This window comes from Pinus tabuliformis, chromosome 4_1 (genome assembly GCF_031772625.1).
Source record: "Pinus tabuliformis cultivar Carrire ecotype Pingquan chromosome 4_1, CPIR1, whole genome shotgun sequence".
Lineage (NCBI taxonomy): Eukaryota > Viridiplantae > Streptophyta > Pinopsida > Pinales > Pinaceae > Pinus > Pinus tabuliformis.
In genome coordinates, this window is record NC_142303.1 from 636,986,159 (window position 1) to 637,010,471 (window position 24,313).

Consider the following 24,313-nt stretch of genomic DNA (forward strand, 5'->3'; position numbering starts at 1 on the left):
ACTCCTTAATTACCCTATGCTGATCGACATAACTCTCCTTCCTATCATCTAATGCCTTTAAATTGCTTTTAATAACCAGCATTTCCCATTCCATTTCTTCCAACACATCAAGTCTAATCAATACCCTATTCACTAGATCACTCTAGCTGATAGGAGTATTATAACTTCACCCGTAAAGAACCTCAAATGGACTCATCTTCAAGGACTCCTGATAACCATTGTTATAAACAAACTCTACTAGTGGAAGATACTCTTCCCACTTCCTCTGCTGATGAATGACATACATACTCAACATGTCCACAAGAATTCTGTTAACCCTCACTGTCTGTTCATCTATCTGCAGATGATAAGTTGTAATGAAATCTATCTCTATCATGAAACCTACAAACAACTCCTTCCAAAACTCGGAATTGAACTGGGCATATCTGTTTAATATAAATTTCTTGGGAACACCATGTAATCTCACTATATCCATGATGAATATATGAGCTACCTCACTAACTGAATTAGTAGACTTAACTGTAATGAAGTGATCCACCTTACTTAACCTGTCAACCACAACCATGATAGAATGATGCTCCTTCAGTGTCCTCGACAAACATGTAATGAAGTCCATGGAAATGTCCTCTCATTTCCACTCTGGAATCAGAATTGACTGTAATAACCCACCTGGATGCTTACACTTGGCTTTTACCTGTTGGAAGTCCAAACATCTCGTAACAAAATCATCCGCCTATTTCTTCAAGTTCGGACAATGATACAACTTCTTAACTATTGTCAATGTCTTATGATATATCGGGTAACCTAAATACGACTTGACATGAAACTCCCTCAAGATACGCTTCTTGAGCTCACTATCATCTGGCACATAAATCCTATTTGTGAATTTGACCAAGCCATTTGTGTGAGATGATACTCCTCATCCTTATCGCCTTCACCCTACTATTGTAACCTATGCCTCAACTGCTAATACATGTCATCATGTTGTCCTGCCTGCAATATCCAATCCTGTAAATCTCTCCCATAAGAGCTCACTACTGCAATATTATTCACCTTCCCTCTCCTACTGAGAGCATTTGCAACCCTGTTCTCCTTTCCGTTAATGTACACGATATCAAAATCAAACTCACTAAGAGAAGCCAACCATATAGCTTGCTTGGAATTCATATTAGGTTGTTCAAACAATTATTTCAACCCACTAAGATCACTCATAAAAAAAAACCTCCTGCCAAGAATATAGTGCCTACACATCTTCAATGCATGAATGATCGCTGCTAACTCAAGATCATGAGTCACATAATTTTTCCCATGCTCATTCAGTTTCCTTGACTTGTAACATACCACTAGTACCTATTTCATAAGGACTCCACCAAATCCTCTCTTGCAAGCATCTATACATACCATGAACTCTTTATCTGGATCTGCAATCTTTAGAATTAGAGCATTTGTAAGCAACTCATTCAACTGCTCAAACTGACTGCACATTCCTTCGTCCATTCAAATTTATTTCCTTTTCTCTGTTATGATATAATAGGATAGAAAATCCACGAGAAGTTCTTGTTAAACCTCCTGTAATAACCTTCTAACTCAATGAATGATCTGAGATCATTCACATTCCTAGAAACTACCTATTCCATGATAGCTCTGACCTTTTCTGGATCCACTATTATGCATTCCTTGGAAACAAAATGTCCCAATTAATGAACTTCAGTTCGAAAGAAAATGCACTTACTAATATTGGAATACAACTTATGCTCTCTCAACAATATCAACACTACTTCTATGTGTTCTGCATGCTCTTCCTCATTCTTAGAATATATCAATATGTCATCAGTGAATACTATCATAAACTTATCTAGATAAGGATGCAACACACTATTCATTAAACACATGAAAGTAACTAGAGCATTAGTAAGACCAAGAAAAACCATTACGAACTCAATATGCCACACTTGCTATGAAATGTGGTCTTTTAGATGTCCTCTTCTTTGATGCGTACCTAATGGTACCTAGATCTCAAGTCAATCTTTGAGAACACTGTTGCTCCCTTTAACTGATAAAAAAAGTCATCAATTCATGGAAAAGGATACGTGTTCTTGATTGTCACCTTGTTCAACTTCCTGTAGTCAACACGCAACCCAAGAGTACCATCCTTATTCTTCACAAACAATACTCTTGCACCCCAAGATGACAAACTTTACCTTATGTATTTTTTATCAAGCATTTCCTTAAGCTGCAAATTCATTTCCACTAATTCTAGAGTTCTCATACTATAAGGTGCCTTCGATGCTAGTGCTACTCCTGGTACCAACTCAATAGAAAAACCCACTTCCCTATGAGGTGGTAACTTTTAAATATATGCAGGAAACATATCTTGAAACTGTTGCAAAACATGATACCTCTGCAAGACTTCAACATCCTCAACACCCTTCCCTTTTTCACTGGAAACATGTGCTGCAAACAATCCACACCCTTCCTGCAACTTCATTTTTCTTGCATAGCTGTAACCATTCTCACTAATGTAGGCTTATTCTTACCTTTCAAGATTCACTTCTCTCCATCATCATCCAAGAATTCAATGGCCTTCAAGTAGCAATATACCTTAGTCCTGTGAAGGTACAACCAATCCATAGCCAAAATTATATTGTATGAACCTAAAGGAAGCACATTTATATGTGCTGATGTAGGCATACCATTTAGCTCAAATGCACAAGCTCTTACCCAATGGTGAACTCTTTTCGTAGTCCCTATATCCAACCACACCAACCAAGACTCTGCATGCACTTATTTTCTCAAGCCATACTTATCCACCAGGTTAGGATTAACATAACTATAATTAGATTCATGATCAATCAAAATGGAAACAACTTGATCACAAAGCTTACCTTCCATCTCAATAATGGATGCCTAGTGATCCACCTGCTTGTTATCAAATGATGCATAAATTTGAGGAATGTTATGGCCAACATCCCCAACTGTCCGTGCCTCCTAAGCACTGTAGATCTAAGGTCTACCACCCTGATGCAATGGACAATCCTTATTGCAATGTAACTTACCACATATCCAACACTGCAACGATTCTCTACCACTACCCTTATTTTGTCGCTCTCTAGGCTGAGATCCATGTCCCTTCTTTGTTGTATTGAACTTCTTGTAAGGAGCCACATTTTATTTCTCACCTGCATCTTGAGGTCTTTCTCACTTCGGAGGACATTTTCCTTTGGTCTTGTCATTTCATTTCTAGTCACGCTTAGGTTCAGTCTTTCGCTTTGACTACTATAACATTTCTTTAGCTTCCCAATGAATTCCTCCAATGATTGATGTTCATCATACTCAATACAATCCTTGAATGCCAATGGAAGTTCACTGATGAACCTTTGAAACCTTCGTTTTCTCATCCTTAAGAACACTTAGCCATGTACTCTTAATCTGTCTTAGATCCCATATTCAGCTCATAGAACTCCTTATCCTTTCCACCATAATAGCTCTCTGACAAGTACTTCTTCCTGAAGAGTCTTTTGAACTCATTCCAAATCAACTCCTTTATCTTGATGCCTCTAACATGCTTCACATCTTCTCACTAGGTGTTCTCTTTCCATTTGAGACTAACAATAGCTATCTTGGCCTCCATGTTCTCTAAATAATCATGCAACTTGAAGAACTTCTTCATCCCAAGTGACCATGATTTTTCATTTTCTAGTTTTTTCAACTCTCCATCAAAGGTAGGAGGCTTGGATTTCTTAAATTCATCTAGCAAGGACCCCCTCTCATTCCTCCTGTAAGGATGATAGTGATGATGACCATGTTGTCTATCTAAATTGGAACTAGATATAACCCATAACCACTACCTCTCGTGTCAAGTGTATCCATCCATTTGCTAACTCTGACTGTATCACCCATGTTCAACCTATGCCCTCCATGATACCTACTACCATATGCACCATCAATCCTTTCCTCCTATCCACAACTGATCCTTAGCTCTCCTCATCTCTACAAATATGATAAGATCTGAAGGATCATTATATTGAGCTCAACTTTCTTTTCCTGAGCCCTGACAAACCTTTCCTGTGACTGAATTATCCTATCATTGTCTGCCTTGCAACTTCTGATTTCTTCATTTAAACTTCTCAAGGTATATGCTATGTTAGGATAATACTTTTCTCCTTACTGCTGAAATGATATATAAGGAAAGTCACATGAACTGAAATCCAACATTATGCTTGCCATCTATGATCTTCTTCTTCTTCCTGCAAACATAGCATGTTAGATAAACCAAATATAACATAATCCAACATACCTTAGTGAAGTTTAGGGGAGGCTATCACGTCTGCACTAGATTAGCATGGTGTATATATATATATATATATATATATATATATATATATATATATATATATATATATATATATATATATATATATATATATATATATATATATATATATATATATATATATATATATAACATTGCTTTAGCTTCCCAATGACTTCCTCCAATGATCGAAGTTCATCACACTCAATCCGATCCTTGAATGCCAATCGAAGTTCATTGATGAGCCTTCATCTTTTCATCCTTAAGATATGGCACATACCTCAACAAATCTAGAAAATTAGTCATGTACTCTTCATCTATCTTAGACTTCATCTTCAGTTCATAGAAGTCCTTAGCCTTTCCATCATAATATCTCTCTGACATACTTCTTCTTGAAGATTTTTTTGAACTCATGCGAAATCAACTCCTCTACCTTGATGTCTCTAACATGCTTGAAATCTTCTCACTAGATATCTACTTTCCATTTGAGACTGACAATAGCTATCTTGGCCTTCATGTTCTCTAAATAATCATGCAACTTGAAGAACTTATTCATCCCAAGCAACCATGATTTTTCATTTTCCTGTTTTTTCAACTCTCCATCAAAGGTAGGAGACTTGGATTTCTTAAACTCATCTAGAAAGTACCCCCTCTCACTCCTCCTATAAGGATGATAGCGATGATGACCATGTTGTCTATCTAAATTGGAACTAGAATATAACCCATAACCACTACCTCTCTTTTTAGGTGTATCCATCAATTTGCTAACTCTGACTATATCATCCATGTTTGACCTATGCCCTCCATGATACCTACTACCATATGTGCCATCAATTCTTTCCTATCCATATCTAATCCTTAGCTCTCCCCATCTCTGCAAATATGATAAGATCTGAAGGATCATTGTATTGAACTCAACTTTCTTTTCCTGAGCCCTGACAAACCTTTCCTATGATTGAATTATCCTATAATTGTTTGCCTTGCAACTTCTAATTTCTTCATTTAAACTTCTCAAGGTATAACTCGCCACCCTACATTTACCTCCTTTTACAAGCCCTCCCGAGTAAATGTGAATTGACTTGGAACTAGGACATAACCCGACATCCTAATTCCAGTTAAGGAAGTGGGGCCTACAACTGGGACTTACTCACCTTCCTCAGGAACCATAGATCACTTAGAGGCTAAACAACCACCCCAAGTGACCAATCCCCGAGTTGGATTCCTTTTTCTCTAACATAGATCTATAATTGCACCCTTGGCACTGCCTGCATGTGGTTGTGAGTCTCCAACTACACTCACAAGCATTGGTCCATGTGGTGATGACCCCAGATCCTCAGTTCTATGCCTGCGGTTCGAAGATCTAAGCCACTTCTCTAGGCTAGCCTCTAGGCCACTACCCAGAACTTCATGTAACTTTCCCTAATCACATTTAACATGATGGCAAGGCTAAACATTCAAACTTGAATAAAAAACTTGACCTAGACTGCTTAGAACACACTAGACATTTTTTCAAACATATGGTAAACATGTAAGCTACAGGTCATGAATGCATATATGAGTGTAAATATATGTACTTCATCTGAAAATAACCGAAAAGGTCTAGTTCCCTCTTAAGTAGCTATAGCAGCACTTGTTAGCCCATGCATTCATCAACAATTCATAAAATTATCAATACATAACAAGAGACATAACTAGAGCACATCTTAGATGAAGCTTATAACCAACATATAACCAAAATATTAATCATGACAAAGAAACCATGAAATCATCATAATAAAAGGTACAAATACTCATGAATCACAATAGAAGATATATCTTATTAACATATGCACATCCAACCAAGTCAGAGACTTCCACGCACCACCCGACCATAGATTGAGCTAAACCAATTTTTTGTCTTGGTTTTTTTTGTATTTTTCTTTTGGTTTTTGTTGTTTTTTTCAGCCAATCACCCCCATGCCATATTCCAAGCACGAATGTGGGATCTCATGGGATAAAACAAGACATAAACAACCAAGGGAATCTATAGGTTAAACCACCTCTACCCTCAAACTACCATGATCTCACCTAAACTAGTTTCGAGATCACAAAATCAAACCAAGCTTGGATGCCTAACAATTTCTTCACCATACCTTGAGGAATTTTCCTGTCTCCACCCACATGTCGAGGGATTTCCAGAGAAAACCATATCGACCGCCAACCCTTGGTAATTTTCTTGACACCATATGACATGGTTCCAGGAAATCCAAAGCTCAACCAAGAATGAAGCCCATCACACATTGACTATCCAGGAAGTGGCAAGGCAAGGTTGAAACCACTATCAAACTAGGAAAAACCCATGCCAATGAAAACAACTGAACCAAATACACAAATGCATGAACCATACATTCACACGTCAGCTAGGAAATCACACAAGAAACTTGTTACCTCTAAAGTCTTCCTACTAAAGTTGTTGATCCAACCTCCTCCTTGCTTTCCTTCCCTTCCCTTTGCTTTTCTTTTTCCTTCGATGGATTTCCTTTACTTGTTTTCTTGCTCCTCTTGGTGCTCTCTCTCTTTCTCACATGGCTCAATCTAAAAATGACAAAATATTAAATCAACAAAAGATGTGAACTGATTCTCTGGAGTTTTTTATTTTTATTAATATCTCTATTTTCTTCCTTTTTCCTTTAATTTCCCTCTCATGCATATCTATGTCTCTTCATCATTGTTTTATCTTGTTTTCTTTTATTTCTCATAAATAATGCCAATTAATGCGTCTTTTCCTTTGATAATTTCCATAGCCATAAATAAACTAAAAGCGATGCCCACTATAGTGCTTGCCCAATGTTCAACTTGGAATACATGTCCCATGACCTTGGTCTTATTTTGTCTTGAACAACCTTTATCAGATGATTTTTTAACACGGGGATGTTACAAACCCCTACCCCTTGGGTGAACACTGTCCTCAGTGTTCTATGGCACCTATAACCAACAAACTGCTAAAAACAAAACATATTGTTTATGGATCTTTATAACATAGCTCAATACAATATTTACAATGAACATCTACTGCAAACCACGATCAACATGAATAACATGACAATCATACTGCTTATTGGAGCTTTATAACATTACTCATCGTGGTACCTACAACCATACACATATATACATATGTATACCAAAACTCATTTGCTTGACCTAGGAAATAATGAAGGATACAAATCCCGCATCTAATCAACCATCTCCCATCTAGCTTCATTGGGCCCAAAGTGCTTCCATTGCACTTTAATTTTCTCTATTTCTCTGTTATGGAGCATGAGTTGTTTCCGCTGTAATATGGAATGAGGTTCTTGCTAGAATTCTCCATCTAGTTACACTTGCAATACAAATGAGTTAATCACAAGATCATCATCCTGCACATATGTCTTAAGCAATGGAACATGGAAAACATTGTGGACTTTCATTGTCAGAGGCAATTCAAGTCTATATGCCATTGGTCCAATCCTCTTAATGATCTCAAAATGCTTGCAATACTAAGGTGCCAGCTTGGTACATGGCCCAATATTGAAGGATCTCCTCTTAGGCTTGATGCGCAAGTACACATGCTCCTGAACCCAAAGATCCTTAATTACCCTGTGTTGATCTGCATAGATCTTCTTCCTATCTTGTGTTGCCTTTAGATTCCTTTTAATAACATGCGTTTCCTATTCCTTCTATATAAACATGTCTAGTCCAATCAACACCATGTTCACTAGATCACTCCATCTAATAGGAGTATTAAAACTCCTCCCGTAAAGAACCTCAAACATACTCATCTTCAAGGACTCCTAATACACATTGTTATAAGCAAAATATACTAGTGGATGATACTCTTCCCACTTCCTCTACTGATGCATGACATACATCCTCAACATGTCCTCAATATCTATCTCTCCATCTGTCTATGGATGATAAGCGATATTGAAAGTAAACTCTATCCCCAAACATATTAACAACTCTTTCCAAAACTTAGAAGTGAACTTGGCATCTCTATCTGATATGATCTTCTTGGGAACACCATGAAATATCACTATATCCCTAATCAGAATCTAAGATACCTCACTAGATGAATTAGTAGACTTAACTATAATGAAGTGAGCTACCTTGCTTAGCCTGTCAACCACAACCATGATGAAATCATGTTTCTTTGATGTCCTCAACAAACCTATAATGAAGTACATGGAAATGACCTCCCATTTTCACTTTGGAATCATAATCGGATGCAATAACCCACCTCAATGCTCACACTCGGCTTATACCTGCCGAGAGTCCAAACATCTCGCAAAAAACTCAGCCACCTATTTCTTCAAGTTCGACTAATGATAAAACTTATTAACTGTTTTCAATGTATTATGATATCCCGGGTGACCTGAATATGGCTTGACATGAAAATTTCTCAAGATAAGCTTCTTGATCTCGCTATCATTTAGTACATAAATCATGTTCTTGAATATGACCAAGCCATCTACTATGAGATGATACTCCTCATCACTATCACCTTCACACCGTAGCCACAAGCTGTGCCTCAACTGATGATTCCTATCATTCCGTTGTCCTGCTTGCAAGATTAGCTCCTACAAATTTATCCCATAAGAGATCACTACTCAGGCACTTATGCTGATCTACAATTTATCATTCTACTATGTGCCAAGCTAGAGAACCCAAATCTCGATAATAGGCTATGTCACACCTCACTCTAGCATGTTGGCAAGGAATTTTGAAAGTCTACTAGAGGGGGAATTCAAGGCTATAGGAGGCACATGGGTGAGAATGGAACCAACAAATGCTAGAAAGTAGGGGGCAAGGAGATTGCAACATGAGTGAGTGGGAAAGGAAAAGAGGGGTGGTGAGAATAGAAAAAATTTGGGCAGCCACACAATTAGAGAATAAATTTCAAAGTAAGCGACCAAAACTAGAGGAGGAGCAAAAGGAGTTGGGAACTAGAAGAGGAGGCTAGTAGGAAAATAAGGAGAGAACTAATAACTAGAATAAGAAATAACCCACTAGTCCAGATTCATTGCCAAGAGGGAAGAGGGAGGACTTAGAGATAAATAAGAATCAACAAACAAAGAAAACTCTATCCATAGAAATACTTGTAGAAAAATCAACAAATCCATGCAAAATTCTTCTAAATTAGCCATAAATGGTTAAATGACCTCACATGCCAAAGAAAATCAATGTAACATGTTTGAAAGGAGGTGCCTCTAATCATTATGAGAGTGCTCTTCTTCCATGAATGACTAATATAATTCATGAACTTAGACCCGAGTGTGGAAATCAACAAGTGAGGACAGAGAAAATTAAATCAGCCAAATCCCTGAGTGTGTTAAGAGAGTTTGAGCATTAAATGACATTAAATGTGTTTGACCTTGTCATGTGCATCGATTTAAGGAGAATTTTGTTCAAGGTTGATGGAATTTGTATCATTGCAATCGAGGGGGGTCATGTTTCCACATCCACCCTTTGTATTAATGTGTGGGATGGTGGCAATGCCTCCCCCCATCTGTCCCACACAAGTCACCCCATCCGTGGAATGAAAATATTTCTCGCATGTTCCAAATAACTTTGCTTCAAAGACAAATCTGGAATAAATTTCCAACGTGAAGAGATTCACATAGCTTGGGCTTTGCAATCTTCATTTCCCAAAAGGTCATCAATCCTATTTCCCATCTGATGTATTTATAACGGAATAATGACTTGAATGAGGTGGAGGAGATTAGTCACCTTATCTAGGGACTTAGCGAGATACTAACTTTGGTAGACTTTTCTCAAGTAGGTGCCATTCAGGATCTTGGATGTCATTTTTATAATCATCTAAGAGTCCCCTTATATTATCAACTTAGAAAATCCCAGGGATTAAGCCACTCACAAGCCTTCTTCAATGAATTTTATTCTACAACATTATCACTAGTGTGCCCCAAGGGGATAGAGATGATGACAAGGATAGAGCCATGATTACCTATGAATATTTTATCATAGCTAATAGGGACTAGATTACCTTTAGATGTTCTATTGAATTTTATCTTTATGAAATCAACGAGGGTAGGGTGCCAAGAGGTAGGAATGGAGGTGGGATAAAATGGAAAGGGAGTAGGGGAGGGAGGTGTTCCAAGATGAAGGTGCCACTCTTGAAGGATGGAAACTTCTTTCCTGTGAGAAGTCCAATCGTGTGAGTTCCAACCTTCGGCTGCAATGGATTCCCTGACATTGTTTTTGATTAGGGATTAAAGAGATTCAAGAGAAAGAAATATTGTAGAATATTGATATATTACACTATTTCTAGATGGCCAATAAGAGTAATCATGGTAACAAAATCCAAATGTGATTAAGTATGGGATTGTGAAATAATTAAGATCTCATCACTTGATTGTGAGGGGACTCTAGTAGAAATTTGATATATGTGGTGTGTGCAACTTTCAAGTGTCATATAGATGTTATTTGGTGTAATGAAAAGGAATAAACAAGTCCTCGGAGTATTCATCCTCTTTTCAACAAAAATAGAAAATGGAGGGGCCCACATAGTTGCACTTTTACATATTGTCCCATGTGATATATTTTCGTTAAGCCATGATCCAAAGGAAGAAGGATACTTTTGGCCACAATTGTCATTTTTAGATAGATTTCCATATAGGTTCTTAGTGAAAATCTTAGAACTCAAATTATAATCCAATGACTTCCTTGAGTAAGAATGAACCCATAATGTTGTATCCCCAATGAAGCTTGTTGGGATGGTTAGAGACTAAAATATATTGACTTTTGACTTCTTTCCAAAAGGTGGATGATGCATCTTCATTTGGCTTTAGAATCTAGGATTATGGGGGAATCTAGTGCATCCATCGCTAGGATTTGTCCACCCCTTCCAATAGTCTACCACTTTGGGATACCCCTAACTTATAACTGGGGGGGCTGTTGACATGAGTTGTCCCAAAAGAGGGATGATTTTCCATCTTCTATTTCTGAAAAATAGTGTTGTTGAATAATTTGTAGCCCTTAAAGATGTCCTAATTAAATGGAGTTCAAATGAGATGTTTACGAGGGATATGAATGACACTTTTCTTTTCCCAAATGAGTTTCCACATATCACTTCCACCTTGGAGCCAGTGTCACCATAGTTCAACTCCCAAGATAGTGGTGAGCTTGGCTCGATCTCTACAGCCCAGATCCCCTCGACTTAGGCCTACAGAGCTTGTCCGAAGCAACCAATGATGATTTTTTTTCTTGTTTAGATCCCCCCAAAGGAAAGAGTTAGGATAGCTTGAATAGAGTTCGAAGTGGATGAAGGGTCCATAAGAATCAAGAGACAATAATTTGGTAGAGCTTGGAGGACTATTTTAAGGACTAATCAGGGAGAAAAGGTCCATATTTCCAATTTACTACTGAATTTGATTAGAAGGCCAAATCAAAAGGATGATCTAAGAAAGCTATCAACAAGGGGGTTGTTGAGGTAGTTGGCAAGAATCTTGTTTTTTCGGAATCTCATTAATCTAGAAATGCCATTCTACAAAACCGTGGGGGTCCTAAAGAACAATATAAGAGAATTTGGGTTTTTAATATCCATACCAGAGACTTGAGGAAAGTCCTCCGAAACCTGACAAATTCCTATAACTTCTTGAACAATGGAAAAATACATACACATATTTTCATCCACAAAATATTAGTGTGTAATGGAAAGGTCCTCTTCAAATGGGTGAATTCCTTTGATGGCTTGATTAGCTATAACAACTTTAAAACCATGGACCAATATTTTTGTAGCTAAGATGTATAGGAAGGGGTAGAGGGGTTGTACTTGATAGATTCCCCATGAAGAGGAGAAGGGTCGGGAGGGAGATCCATTGAGAAGGATAGAGAAGAGAGATGAGGAGATGAGGGCTTCAATCCAAGTGATCCAATTATGAGAAAATCCAAAATATGAGAGCATGCTAGAAATATAAGACCAATTGAGTTTATCAAAAGCCTTGGAGAGGTTTAGTTTGAGAATCATACCTAGTTTTTTGGTGATATTGAAGCATTGAATGACTTTGAGGTCGATCATAATACCATCAAATATTTGATGACCTTTGACATAACTAATTTTCTTGGTAGAAATCAGGTGAAGTAATAAATGTTTGAGGCGATTAACTATAACATTTGTGATGAATTTTTAGATGACATTATAGCGAGCTATGAGTTAGAATCTATCGAGCTCCTCAACATTGTATTTTCTTAGAACATGAGTTAGGAAAGTTGCATCAAAGGTTAGAAGTATGGAATAATATTTGCGAGATTCCTCCACTACATCGTATTGGGAAAATTATATGAATGATATATCACCACAAATTAAATTGTCAACCAGGGAATTGTAATCAGCAGAGCTGATGCACTATATGTGCTGATAGCATGTAAGTTCCTATGTCTATTCAGTGTATCCTAGATAAGGAGTACTTTAAAAAATAATACTTCATTCCACAAACTTTAACTCGACTTCATCACACAATTTAAAAGGAAAAACTCATTAAAAAAACTTGACAAAACTGTAAAATAAATGTTTTGATAAGGTAACAAGTTTATCCATTTATAGGCTCATGAAATGGAAAGATAGATTTGACTCTATTTCATGTATCAGTGAATCTTAATCACTACACTATAATCAATTCAATGCATTCAAACATTAAACAAATCAACCAAAACTAGTTCCTAAGAAAACTTTATATTTTAATACAAGAAATGTACGAGAAGAGTCTTCACTACCGACACATGTAGGTGAATGGTGAGATCTCTAATCTTCGCCTTCCTCTTCTTCAAGATAGAAACCAACAATTAAATATGTAGCTTAAGAAAATATAATTTGCATTAAAAAAAACTAAGGAATTGTCACTCAAAAATTACTTTCATAAAACAACACTGGAATTGCATAAAACTCTAAAACACTTCTAAACTATATAATAACTATAATAAGAACTTTCCTTGATGGCTTCGATGGGCCCTTACCAAGCTACCAGGGAAAGCTTGACAACTTACATAACTAATAAATTGATTAACAAAATAACTTATCAACCACTACTCATATTATTAATTCAAAAAGGAAGATTACAACATTTAATGGTTCAATCACATCTCAACATAACAATGCTATGAAAATCTGAGTCCAACTCTATGTCTCTCCTTCATTAGTTTTTAATTCTATCCAACTCACTAACTTGCTATCATCTATAGGCCCTATCTTATAGAGAAATGGTCGTTAGAACCAAGTTTACATAGGATAATATCAAATAATTATAGTTTATCTTAATTTACATATTCGACATCATCCTCATGACACAAAGTGCATGGGGAAGAAGCATATATCGATTTTCTATGCAAGGAGGATGTCTTTGATGAATAATTTTCTTTCACTAGTAGAAAATGGTGAAACTAGTGACTAGGTGACTAAAAACGTTAGTCACCAAAACTTTTCCAAGTGAAATACTACCAAAAATTAGCAATATTAAGAGACACAACTAAAAATGACTAACATAAATGACTATTTTAGACACCAATTAAAATATACGACTAGATAATAAGTAATACTACTAAAAATGACTAACATAAATGACTAATTTAGTCTAGGAAAAAAAATATGACTACCTAAAAAAAACTACAATAATATGAATTAGTCGTTTATGTTAGTCATTTTAATTGCATCACTTCAACAATCTAAACTTACAAGTCATAGGGGATTCGAAGGTTGTTTTATATTGGATGAAAGGTTACACTTCCTTGCACACTTCTTTATTGGATCAAAGGATGATTAAAATTATGGAGCTTATTAGAATCTTTAGGGTCATATCATTTGATCACATTCACGGGGAATCAAATTCAAAGGTTGAAAAATTATCGAAAAGGGGAGTGGACCAAAACCTCCTTTTGCAACACGACATGACCACCTATATATGTTGCAACAACCTTTCCAACTTATTTAGTTGTTTGCACATATATTTCACATTTCTTCTTCGTCTTGCAAAGTGGTAGTGCTAAGGAGAGGGTATGAACTTTGATCAAAGAATGTTCACTTAGTACCACTACCAAATTTCCTTCATGCAACTTGCATGATGATAAATGGATGACATTTGAATGTTACAAATATGTAAGTAGTCCGCATTCAACTTTTTTGTCTTCACTGTCCTTAGTAACAATGAAAACTTTGAATATTTCCTTTATTTATCATCGCAAACACATAACACTTTGTTGTCCCAAACATAGTTAATATTGTTGGTGTATGATCTCTTAATTGTGGAATGGTCTCTTGATGATGATAACGAACTCTCAATCTTCAATGCTCATGAATACGATGAATGAATGATATAATGCCTTACTTGTATAGACAATTTATGGTTCATTTTCTATTTTTATTATGCCATTGTATGTATGCTTCACTAGCATCTCATGCTATATGTTTAATTGAGCAAGATTTATGTTTCATTTTTCAAGTATAATTTGGTAGCATGAATAAGAATAGTTGTTAGGGGTGATTTTAGGGGCAAATGTTCGCCCTTTGGCGAAATTAAGGGGTTTTAAATTTTTAGTGGGCGAATATTTTGTATCATAGTACATTATTACAAATCACCTCAAATAGCCCACCTCATTTTAAGGGAGAGGGTAAAAAAGGTAAATTTAGCCCTTGAAATTAGGATTTACAACCTTCCATTCGCCCATTTTCAAGAATAGGTTTTATTTAAGTGAATCCTATGGGCCAAAGGCCCAAATACCATATTTATAAAAGAGGTATGGTAAATTAATAAAAATATAAATAGATGAGAGGTATGGTAAATAAATAAAGCATTTTTTATATTTACTCCATAAGTCACCTTATATACATGCAAGGGTGTAAACAAATAAAAATATAAGTAAAGTGGAGGTATGGTAAATAAATAAAACGTCTTTTTATACTTACTCAAAAGGTATGGTAAATAAATGAAAGTATAAATAAACTAGACACATGGTAAATAAATAAAACCTCTTTTTATATTTAGTCCATAACCCTCTTTCTATTTATGAAGGCTTTAAGTGAATCCTATGGCCCAAATACCATATTTGTAAAAGAGGTATGGTAAATTAATAAAAATATAAATAAGCGAGAGGTATGGTAAACAAATAAAACATTGTTTTATATTTACTCCATAAGTCACCTTGTATTTACGAATGGTATGGTAAATTAATAAAAATATAAATAAACGAGAGGTATGGTAAACAAATAAAACATTTTTTTATATTTACTCCATAAGTCACCTTATATTTATACTATGGGACAAATACCATGGACTAGATTGTTATTAATACCATGCAAAAAAACATTATTAACCCTAATATTAGTATTAATAAAAATAAAAATGGCACATGGTATTGACCCATGGTATTCACCAAAATGGCACATGGTATTGACCCATGGTATTCACTTGGAATGTAGCCTATTTAAATGGGGGAATTAAACTAGCATAGATCCATCTTTACTTTGGATCTACTAACCCCCGAGAGGTATCAAATATCGTGATATGCAAACTAGCATAGAGTGAAAAAATATTTGATCCGATCAAGAGTAAAAATGGATGTTGTAATTTAATGTATGTTAAACATTTTAGCTTGGTTAAAATAAAAATAAAATAAAAATCAACTATTAATTTTATTAATTTTTATAAATGACTAATAGTAATTTTTAAGCTCCAGGTTTATGATAACCCATGGTATTGACCCATGGTATTCATGTGAGCATAAACTATTTAAAGGGGAAATTCTATCTTAGATCCATCTTAATTCTGGGTCTACCAAGTGCTCAGAGGGATAAATAGATTTCATCCCCCTAAGAGTGGTAGATGTGGAGTTAAGATGGATATAGGTTGGTTTTTATGATAATGAAGATATTAAATAGACTTAGGAAATTATATTGTAAAAACATCTTAAGGTGAATGGTTAAAGCATAGACATTGGACAAGTATATTTGTATACTTCTGTTTTAAACTGAAACAAATCCAGGGCTAAACGGAATGGATTGATTGCACTAGTCATCCTTCTATAACTTTCCAACATATGCTGGAGTAAACAAATTGTAATTTGGGTAATTTTTCTAATTGCAAACGGGAACATACTTGTGTATTGGCAGGGTGGTTACGAGGTCCCTAGAAGTGGAGTAAACAAATTGTAATTTGGGTAATTTTTCTAATTGCAAACAAGAACATACTTGTGTATTGGCAGGGTACGAGGTCCCTAGAAGTGATGAATTTGAACTTTTCTTGGTTTTATATATAGTATTAGGTTTGTTTTTTCTCATGCTTTCTGTGAATAGCACGGGTGAATTTTATCCTACACCCACTAGTTATTGATATGTAATTTCGGTAATTTTGATTTCATAAGATATTTCAAAGAAATGCAATGATTTCATTTGTGTATTCAATAAACACAAGATTTTATAATTGAGTAAAATATTCGCCATGCCTGGTGAGAGATTCGCCAAAAAATTATATATACATATCATAATATTGATAAAATCGCCTTCCATTTTTCCTATATACCATGGAGATTCGCCCATTTATTATACATGGAAATTTAGGGGGGTTCTTAAAATTTTCCCTGATAGTTGTGTGATTAAAATCATTCAAAATTTGTTAATAATTCATGGTTTGTTTGACTATTCACACACTTATCCCTAACCTTTTACTTTGAGAGTGAGTAGTGTCAAATCACTAGTCTTCATTAAGGAACTTCGTTTCATTACTTAATGACCTAGCTTAGCTCGATATTTAAGGATTCCCCCCTAGATAAGGATATCCTTCTTGTAGTCTAAAGAATGAGAGAAGGCCACCAAGGGGACATTGGGTGGCTTGCTTGATGGGTGGGGTCAAGGATTTTTTTTTTCTATGAGAGTGTTTGAGTGGAGATACAACTTATAAAATTCTCACAAGAAAATTAGTTTCCTTTATTTCCATCACCTAAACTACTTCCAATAAAATCATGTGATTTTAATAAAATCTAATTTTGATAAATAATTAATTCAATAAAATTTAAAAAATAAGACTATTATTATTGTTATTTTATTGTATATGAGAGAATAGACAACTATAGCATGTTTGTATTTAAGGTTCGATTATATCCACTAATACAATCACCTCCAAGTGTACCCATATTTCCTCACACGTGGCACACTGAGCTAATCAAAGTTTAAACCAATAACATCATAAGAAATGCCTTAACAACCCATTCTATCATAAACTAATCTACACCATGGGGAAAATTAAAACTAACTTTTAATGTTAAAAAATATAGCCGATTCATTTTATTTGAAAATTAATTTTAACATCTACTTTGAGGAAACTTCGTAAAATAAAATTTAATGTGAAAAATGTTAAGCAAAATAAAGTTGGGATAAATTATTAAAATAAGAATAAGTAAAGTGAAATATAAAATTAATAATTATAATTATAATTAATAATTCAATCATATTACTCCTAATTTACCAAGTGTCAGAGGCATAAAATCTCTTCATATACAAACCTTTTTTAAAGTGAAAAGAGATTTGATCCCCTCTACCCTGCACTTGGTAAATCCAAAATTAAGATCTAAAATTAAGATAGATCCAAGCTAGTTTTATATCAATTTATGTAGTTGAAAGTAAGGAATTATTATTTTAATGGAATGTTACTTTCAAAAATATTTGTAATTTCCTCAATTTTAAAATAAAGCCATCCTAGTTCCATCTTAACTCTAGATCTATCAAGTGACAAGAGGGAACACATCTCTTGAGGTGCAAACCTCTCTTTTGAGTGCAAAACTTGAGGAAAGGTTTGTACCTTGAGAGATTTGATCCCTCTCGACGCTTGATAGATCCGGAGTTAAGATGGATCTAGGTTGGTTTTAGCCATGTGTGGCCAAAGAAAATCTAACGAACATATAATTAATTTTATCAATAATACGTAAATTCATCTAATATTAATATAATCATTTTAAATATGTCAATATGTCCCAGATTAATCTGTATATTTTAATTTTAAATTTGCTTAGTTGCCTTAGTTTGTTGTGATGATAATAACTTTAATGATGAAAAATGATGAAATATAAATTTTTAATGTAAAGGGACAATGTAATAGTGTTGAATGATAGAAAATGTGAATAATAAGAATATAGTCAATTACAAATAGTCTTCATTGTGGTTAATCTAAAACTATTTTATTCTATTATTCTTATTGTCACCCTTGTTACTTTTGTCATCTTTTCATATTGATTGTCATATTTTCATATCGATTATATGAAAAGGACAGGTTAAACCATAAACCATTTAAATCTTTAGCTCAATCTATTGTAGTAAACATCATTCCTTGTCTCTCCTTCTCTCCAATATTAATAGGTTGAATTACTATAACACAAAAAATAATGTACATTGTCAATAATTTTTTGTGCTTACACTAAAATCAATGCATAATGTTAATCCAATCACTTTAAAATTGATGTACCATCATACATCCCATTACATCAAAACAAAAATCAACATTTACACTGAAATTAATGAATCTAATGCTGTTGAAAATGAAACAAGATGATGGAGCTTAGTGAAAAGAAGTCGCTTTCACTAAGTGGGCCCGGAAGCTATTTTTGGCGCAAAGTCTATTTTTAGACTATGTCTATTTTTAGACATATGGATCATGGTCTATGAGTTGCAAGATGCTATTTATGGATGATTGGTCATGTTGGTAAAAATAGATGGACCTCTATTTTTAGAAATATGGGCGGAGTCTATTTTTAGACTGCCAGTCTAAAAATAGAACAATCAAATATTATTAGCTCTTAATAATATTTGGACTATAAACATTATCTTATCCTCTTGCAGCGCTTCAGTTTGAGCTACGGATGTGGCACATGCAACTTCCATAAGGAAATACACTTTTCCTATGGGTTAGTTGAGCTATTGCATGATGGACTTCAATTAGAACTCAAGTGATTGAGTTTGGTGGAGTTGTGTTCAGTTTGACTTAGTTGAACTAGTTGTATTTAGTCTAACTACCAAATACACTAGTGATTATGTGAATTAATTATTAATTATTTCACTAATTATTAACTCATAAATCAACTAAAGAATACATCAGTTAACTCAGTGCATGGACAGTTCAGTGGAGACAAGTGTTAGAGGTGGGTGAAAGGGTGAGACTACTATCAGTTGTGACTATAGCTGTGCATGATATTTGCACAATCATTGATTGAGATTTCCAATGAGGATTGCACAGTACAAACCAAGGTAATTCGAACTTGGATCAGATCTATTCTCAAGTTGGATTGCGCAGTAGAGGTAGGCAAACAGTGGAGGAGATTTGAACCCATGACTTGTTCAGATCTGAGCTAGTTTGTGTGTAGCAGGTGGAGATAGTACTGAGTACTTCTGAGGAGTATTGTACTATGTATTGTTACATGTTCTATATCATTATAATATACAGATAGCTGGGGGTTTTCAGCTGTATGCTTTCCCCATTACATACTGTGTTGATATGTGTGATTGATGTTTCAATGTGCGCATGCGATTGTTTTTAATTCCGCAAAATTGATGATCAATGGTAGAGGAGGTTATGTATTATGCATGCATTCTGCAAATAGTGTATAATCAGGATAATCTCTGTGAATAAGTGTTATATTATTCAAAATTTCTACATGGTATCAGAGCTAAGTTGCTCGTCAGATCTATTATTCAGAAAGTGATTACATTTTATTTCTTCAGGCAGAGTCTATAATCGGGCCAGGTAGCCTCTGGATTCATCCTTCTTTTGGAGGGTGAGATATCTGGTAAATTCCTATACAGTCAATCTCTATACAAGAAATACTTTTTTCTCACGAATTTTAGATCAGAAGCGGTTGAGTTTTGAGCTGGTGGAATTCGAATTTGCAGAAGTGTTTTCTTGGTGTCAAAGTTGAAATGTCTTTCAATGGATTGCAATTGGAGTATGCCCTTGAAGACAGCTCAAGTTATATTGCATGGAAAGAGAGGATGGAGGCGGTGTTAGATGACAATGGGTTGAAGGAATTCATAGAGGATGAGGTCCCAAAGCCTACTGATGCTGCTCACATTGAGGCTTGGAAAAAGAAGACAGCAAAGTGTCGAAGGCTTCTGTTGGAGGGCATGAAGGATCACATTGTATCCAACTTGCATGGAAAGGCTTCTCCATACTTGATGCGGAAAGCATTGATAGATTTATTCCAAAGCAAGAGTGACTAGAGAAAGTTGGCACTCAAGGATAAACTCAGAAACATTAAGTGTGAGAAAGGAGATAGTATGCCCAAGTATCTCACGAAGTTCACCCAATGTCGGGATGAGCTAGGAAGTGTGGGGATGACTATCGATGATGAGGACTTGGTGAGCTTGGCTCTCCTTGGTGTTCCAAAGAGTTGGCATTCCTATCAAGACTCTGTCAATGGTCGGGAGAAATTTCCAGGATGGGAGAGACTTTGGTCTGATCTTGTGCAAGAGGAGATCAGGTGAAATACCAGGGACTGATCTTCATCAAAGGCATATGATGAAGAAAATTGTGCTTTGGTTGCCAAAGCAAAGAAGGGGAAGAACAAGAAAGCTTCTCATTCTGGTGTGAAAGGAAAGAAGTGGGACATGTCCAAGGTGAAGTGCTTTCACTGTCACCAGCATGGACATTATGCCACAAATTGTCTGCAGAAGAAGAAACATAAGCAAGCTACTGAATCTGAAATGGGAGAGGCCTAAGCCTGATAGTTTGAGTTGGATTTTTTGCTGATCGCATGCTTGGTATCAAGTGTGATGGGATCGGTATGGTTCTTGGACAATGGTGCATCTTTTCACATGATAGGAGATCAAGATTTGTTTTCTGATCTGGATGAGAAAGATCTTGGAGTGCACATCGAGATGGGCGATGATGGTAGTTACAGTGCGACCGGTATCGGTACCATTTCCTTTGAGAGGGAGTATGGTAAACCCTTCGTATTGAAGGAAGTGATGCATGTTCCAGGATTGAAGAAGAATCTTATCTCTGTGGCAATGTTAGAAGACAAGGGATATGATGTTGTCTTCAGCGAGGGAAAGGCTTTCCTGCGCAGTAAGACAACTGGAGAAACTTGAAAGATAGGGGTTCGAGTCAAGAACCTTTATCAATTGCATGTAGATGGCTGCGCAGCAATGGCATGCAAGGAAGAAGGATTGGTGAGTCGGGATGATGGCAAGCTATGGCACCAGAGATTGGGCCTCCTTCACCATGGAGCCTTGAAGATACTGCAGCAGATTTCTACTGGGCTTCCTAAAGGCACTCTTGCGTAGTCAAATCAATGCAAGGGGTGTACTTTGGAAAAATTTGTGAAAGCCACCTTTCATGAGAAGGATATTCACGCCACGACGATCCTTGAGAGAATTCACATAGATGTGTGTGGACCTTTCTCAGTAGCTTCGACAACAAAGCACAAGTACTATGTGATCTTTGTTGATGATTTCTCTCGAAAGTGCTGGATCTTCTTCATGCAAAAGAAGAGCGAGACATACTCAAAGTTTTGTGAGTTCAAAGCACTGGTTGAGAAGGAATCGGGGAAGAAGGTGAAGGCTCTTAGGAGCGACAATGGTGCTGAATTCATCTCTGGTGAGTTCAAGGAATTCTGCAGTGCAGAAGGGATTCGAAGAGAGCTCATAGCTCCCCATAACCCACAACAGAACTGGGTTTTTGAGCGGAAGAACAGAACGACTGTGAGTGTTGCACAGGTGATGTTGCATGATCAGGGCCTCCCCCTTCACTTGTGGGCGGAGGCATGCAATACTGCAGTATATGTGCAGAACCATTGTCCTCACAAGATACTTGGCATGAGTACACCCGAGGAGGCTTATTCTGGTAAGAGGCCTGATATTTCCCATTTGAGGATTTTTGTTCTCCTGTTTACATGCATGTGACAAAGGATGCCAGGAAGAAGCTAGAGCAAACTGCAGAGGTTGGGATATTTTTGGGGTACACTAATACGCCCCACAACTATTGTGTGTATTTTACAGACAGTCGCAAGACTGTTGTGCGACAGGATATCAAATTTCAGGAGGAGAAAGCCATGAAGTGTTCGCTTGAGAGGGAGCCACACTTGCATGTAGATGAGGAGCTATTAGTTCCTAAGGATGAGCTTTAGGATGTGGATCAGCCACAAGATGAATTTCATGGAGTGGAAGAGACCACTCATGCAGCGCCAACCATCAGAGGGCGAAAGCGCACTGCAGAAGCTGAGCGTCTGGCTCAAGATGCAGAGAAGGTTGTAGGACCACCTACAGCACAACGCAGACAGAGACAGTCACCTGATCGGTACACTGGATACATGGCTCTTGTGAGCAAATTTGTCGTGACTGAGCCATCCTCTTTCGAGGAAGCTGTGGAGGATCTTGCATGGGTAGATGCCATGGTGGGAGAGTATGATTCGATTGTCAGAAACAGTGCATGGGAGATTGTCCCAAGACTGGAGGGGAAATCAATGGTGGGTTCGAGATGGATCTACAAAGTGAATCAGGTAGCTGACGGGAGTGTGGAGAAGTACAAGGCAAGATTTGTTGCTTGAGGCTTCTCACAGATAGAGGGGATCGATTATGAGGAGACCTTTGCACCTCTCGCAAGGTATTCTTCCATACGGACAATTCTTGCTCTCTCAGCGCATATGGGGTGGCACATCCATCAGATGGATGTGAAGACTGCGTTCCTCAATGGAGTCATTGAGAAGGAGGTGTACATAGAGCAGCCTAAAGGTTTCATGATCTTCAGCAGCGAGTCACATGTGTGCAGGCTCAAGAGAGCGCTGTATGGGTTGAAACAAGAAACTCGTGCTTGGTACACACAAATAGACAATTATTTCACCGGACTTGGATTCTCCAAGAGTGAGGCGGATCCTAACCTATACCAGATTGTGGTGGAGGGTAGGTTGTTGATCATTGTACTTTATGTAGATGATTTGATTTTGACGAGAGATGAGAAGTTGATACTTTCATGCAAGGAGGATCTTGCTAGAGAGTTTGAGATCAAGGACTTGGGCCTCCTTCATTATTTCCTAGGATTGGAAATTTGGCAGCGCAGTGATGGACTATTTCTTTCTCAAGGTAAGTATGCCTGGGAGATACTGGAGAAGTTCAACATGCATGGTTGCAAGCCTGTTGATACTCCTCTTCCTGGAGGTTGGAAGAAGGAGGATGCTACTTCAGCAGAGGTAGTGGATGCCATTGTTTATCGACAGTTGGTGGGGTCGCTTATGTATCTGGTCAATACACGACCCGATATATGTTATGCTGTTAACCAGCTTTCACAAGCTATGGTTAAGCCAACCAAGCTCTTCTGGAAGGCAGGCAAGCATGTATTGCGTTATCTCAGAGGCACATTGGGATATGGATTGTGGTACAGACAGGAGGATGAGGTGAAGCTATGTGGCTTCATGGATGCAGATTGGGCAGGGAGCTCAACAGATAGAAAGAGCACATCTGGAGGGATCTTCAGTATCAAGTCGATAGCAGTTTCTTGGTACAACAGGAAGCAGATATCTGTGGCACTCAGTTCAGTAGAGGTTGAGTATATGGCAGTAATTTTGGTTGCATGCGAGGCTATATGGATGAGGAAGATCTTGGTCGAGTTGTTCAGGTCACACTTGGAGCCTACTATGATTTATTGTGATAACCAGAGTTGCATTAAAATCTCAGCTAATCTAGTATTTCATGATAAATCCAAGCACATCGACATCAGGTACCATCATATCAGAGATTGTGTGCAGCGGAGAATCATGTTACTTTCATACATTCCCACGGAGGATCAGGATGCTGATATCTTGACGAAGGTGCTCACCAGGAGCAAATTCGAATACCATAGAGGCAGGATAGGGGTTGCAGATAATCCATATCTTGTTGAGAGGGAGTGTTGAAAATGCAACAAGATGATGGAGCTTAGTGAAAAGAAGTTGCCTTCACTAAGTGGGCCTGCAGGCTTGTTACACTAAAAAATGTCACCATGACTATTTACAGTTAGTATG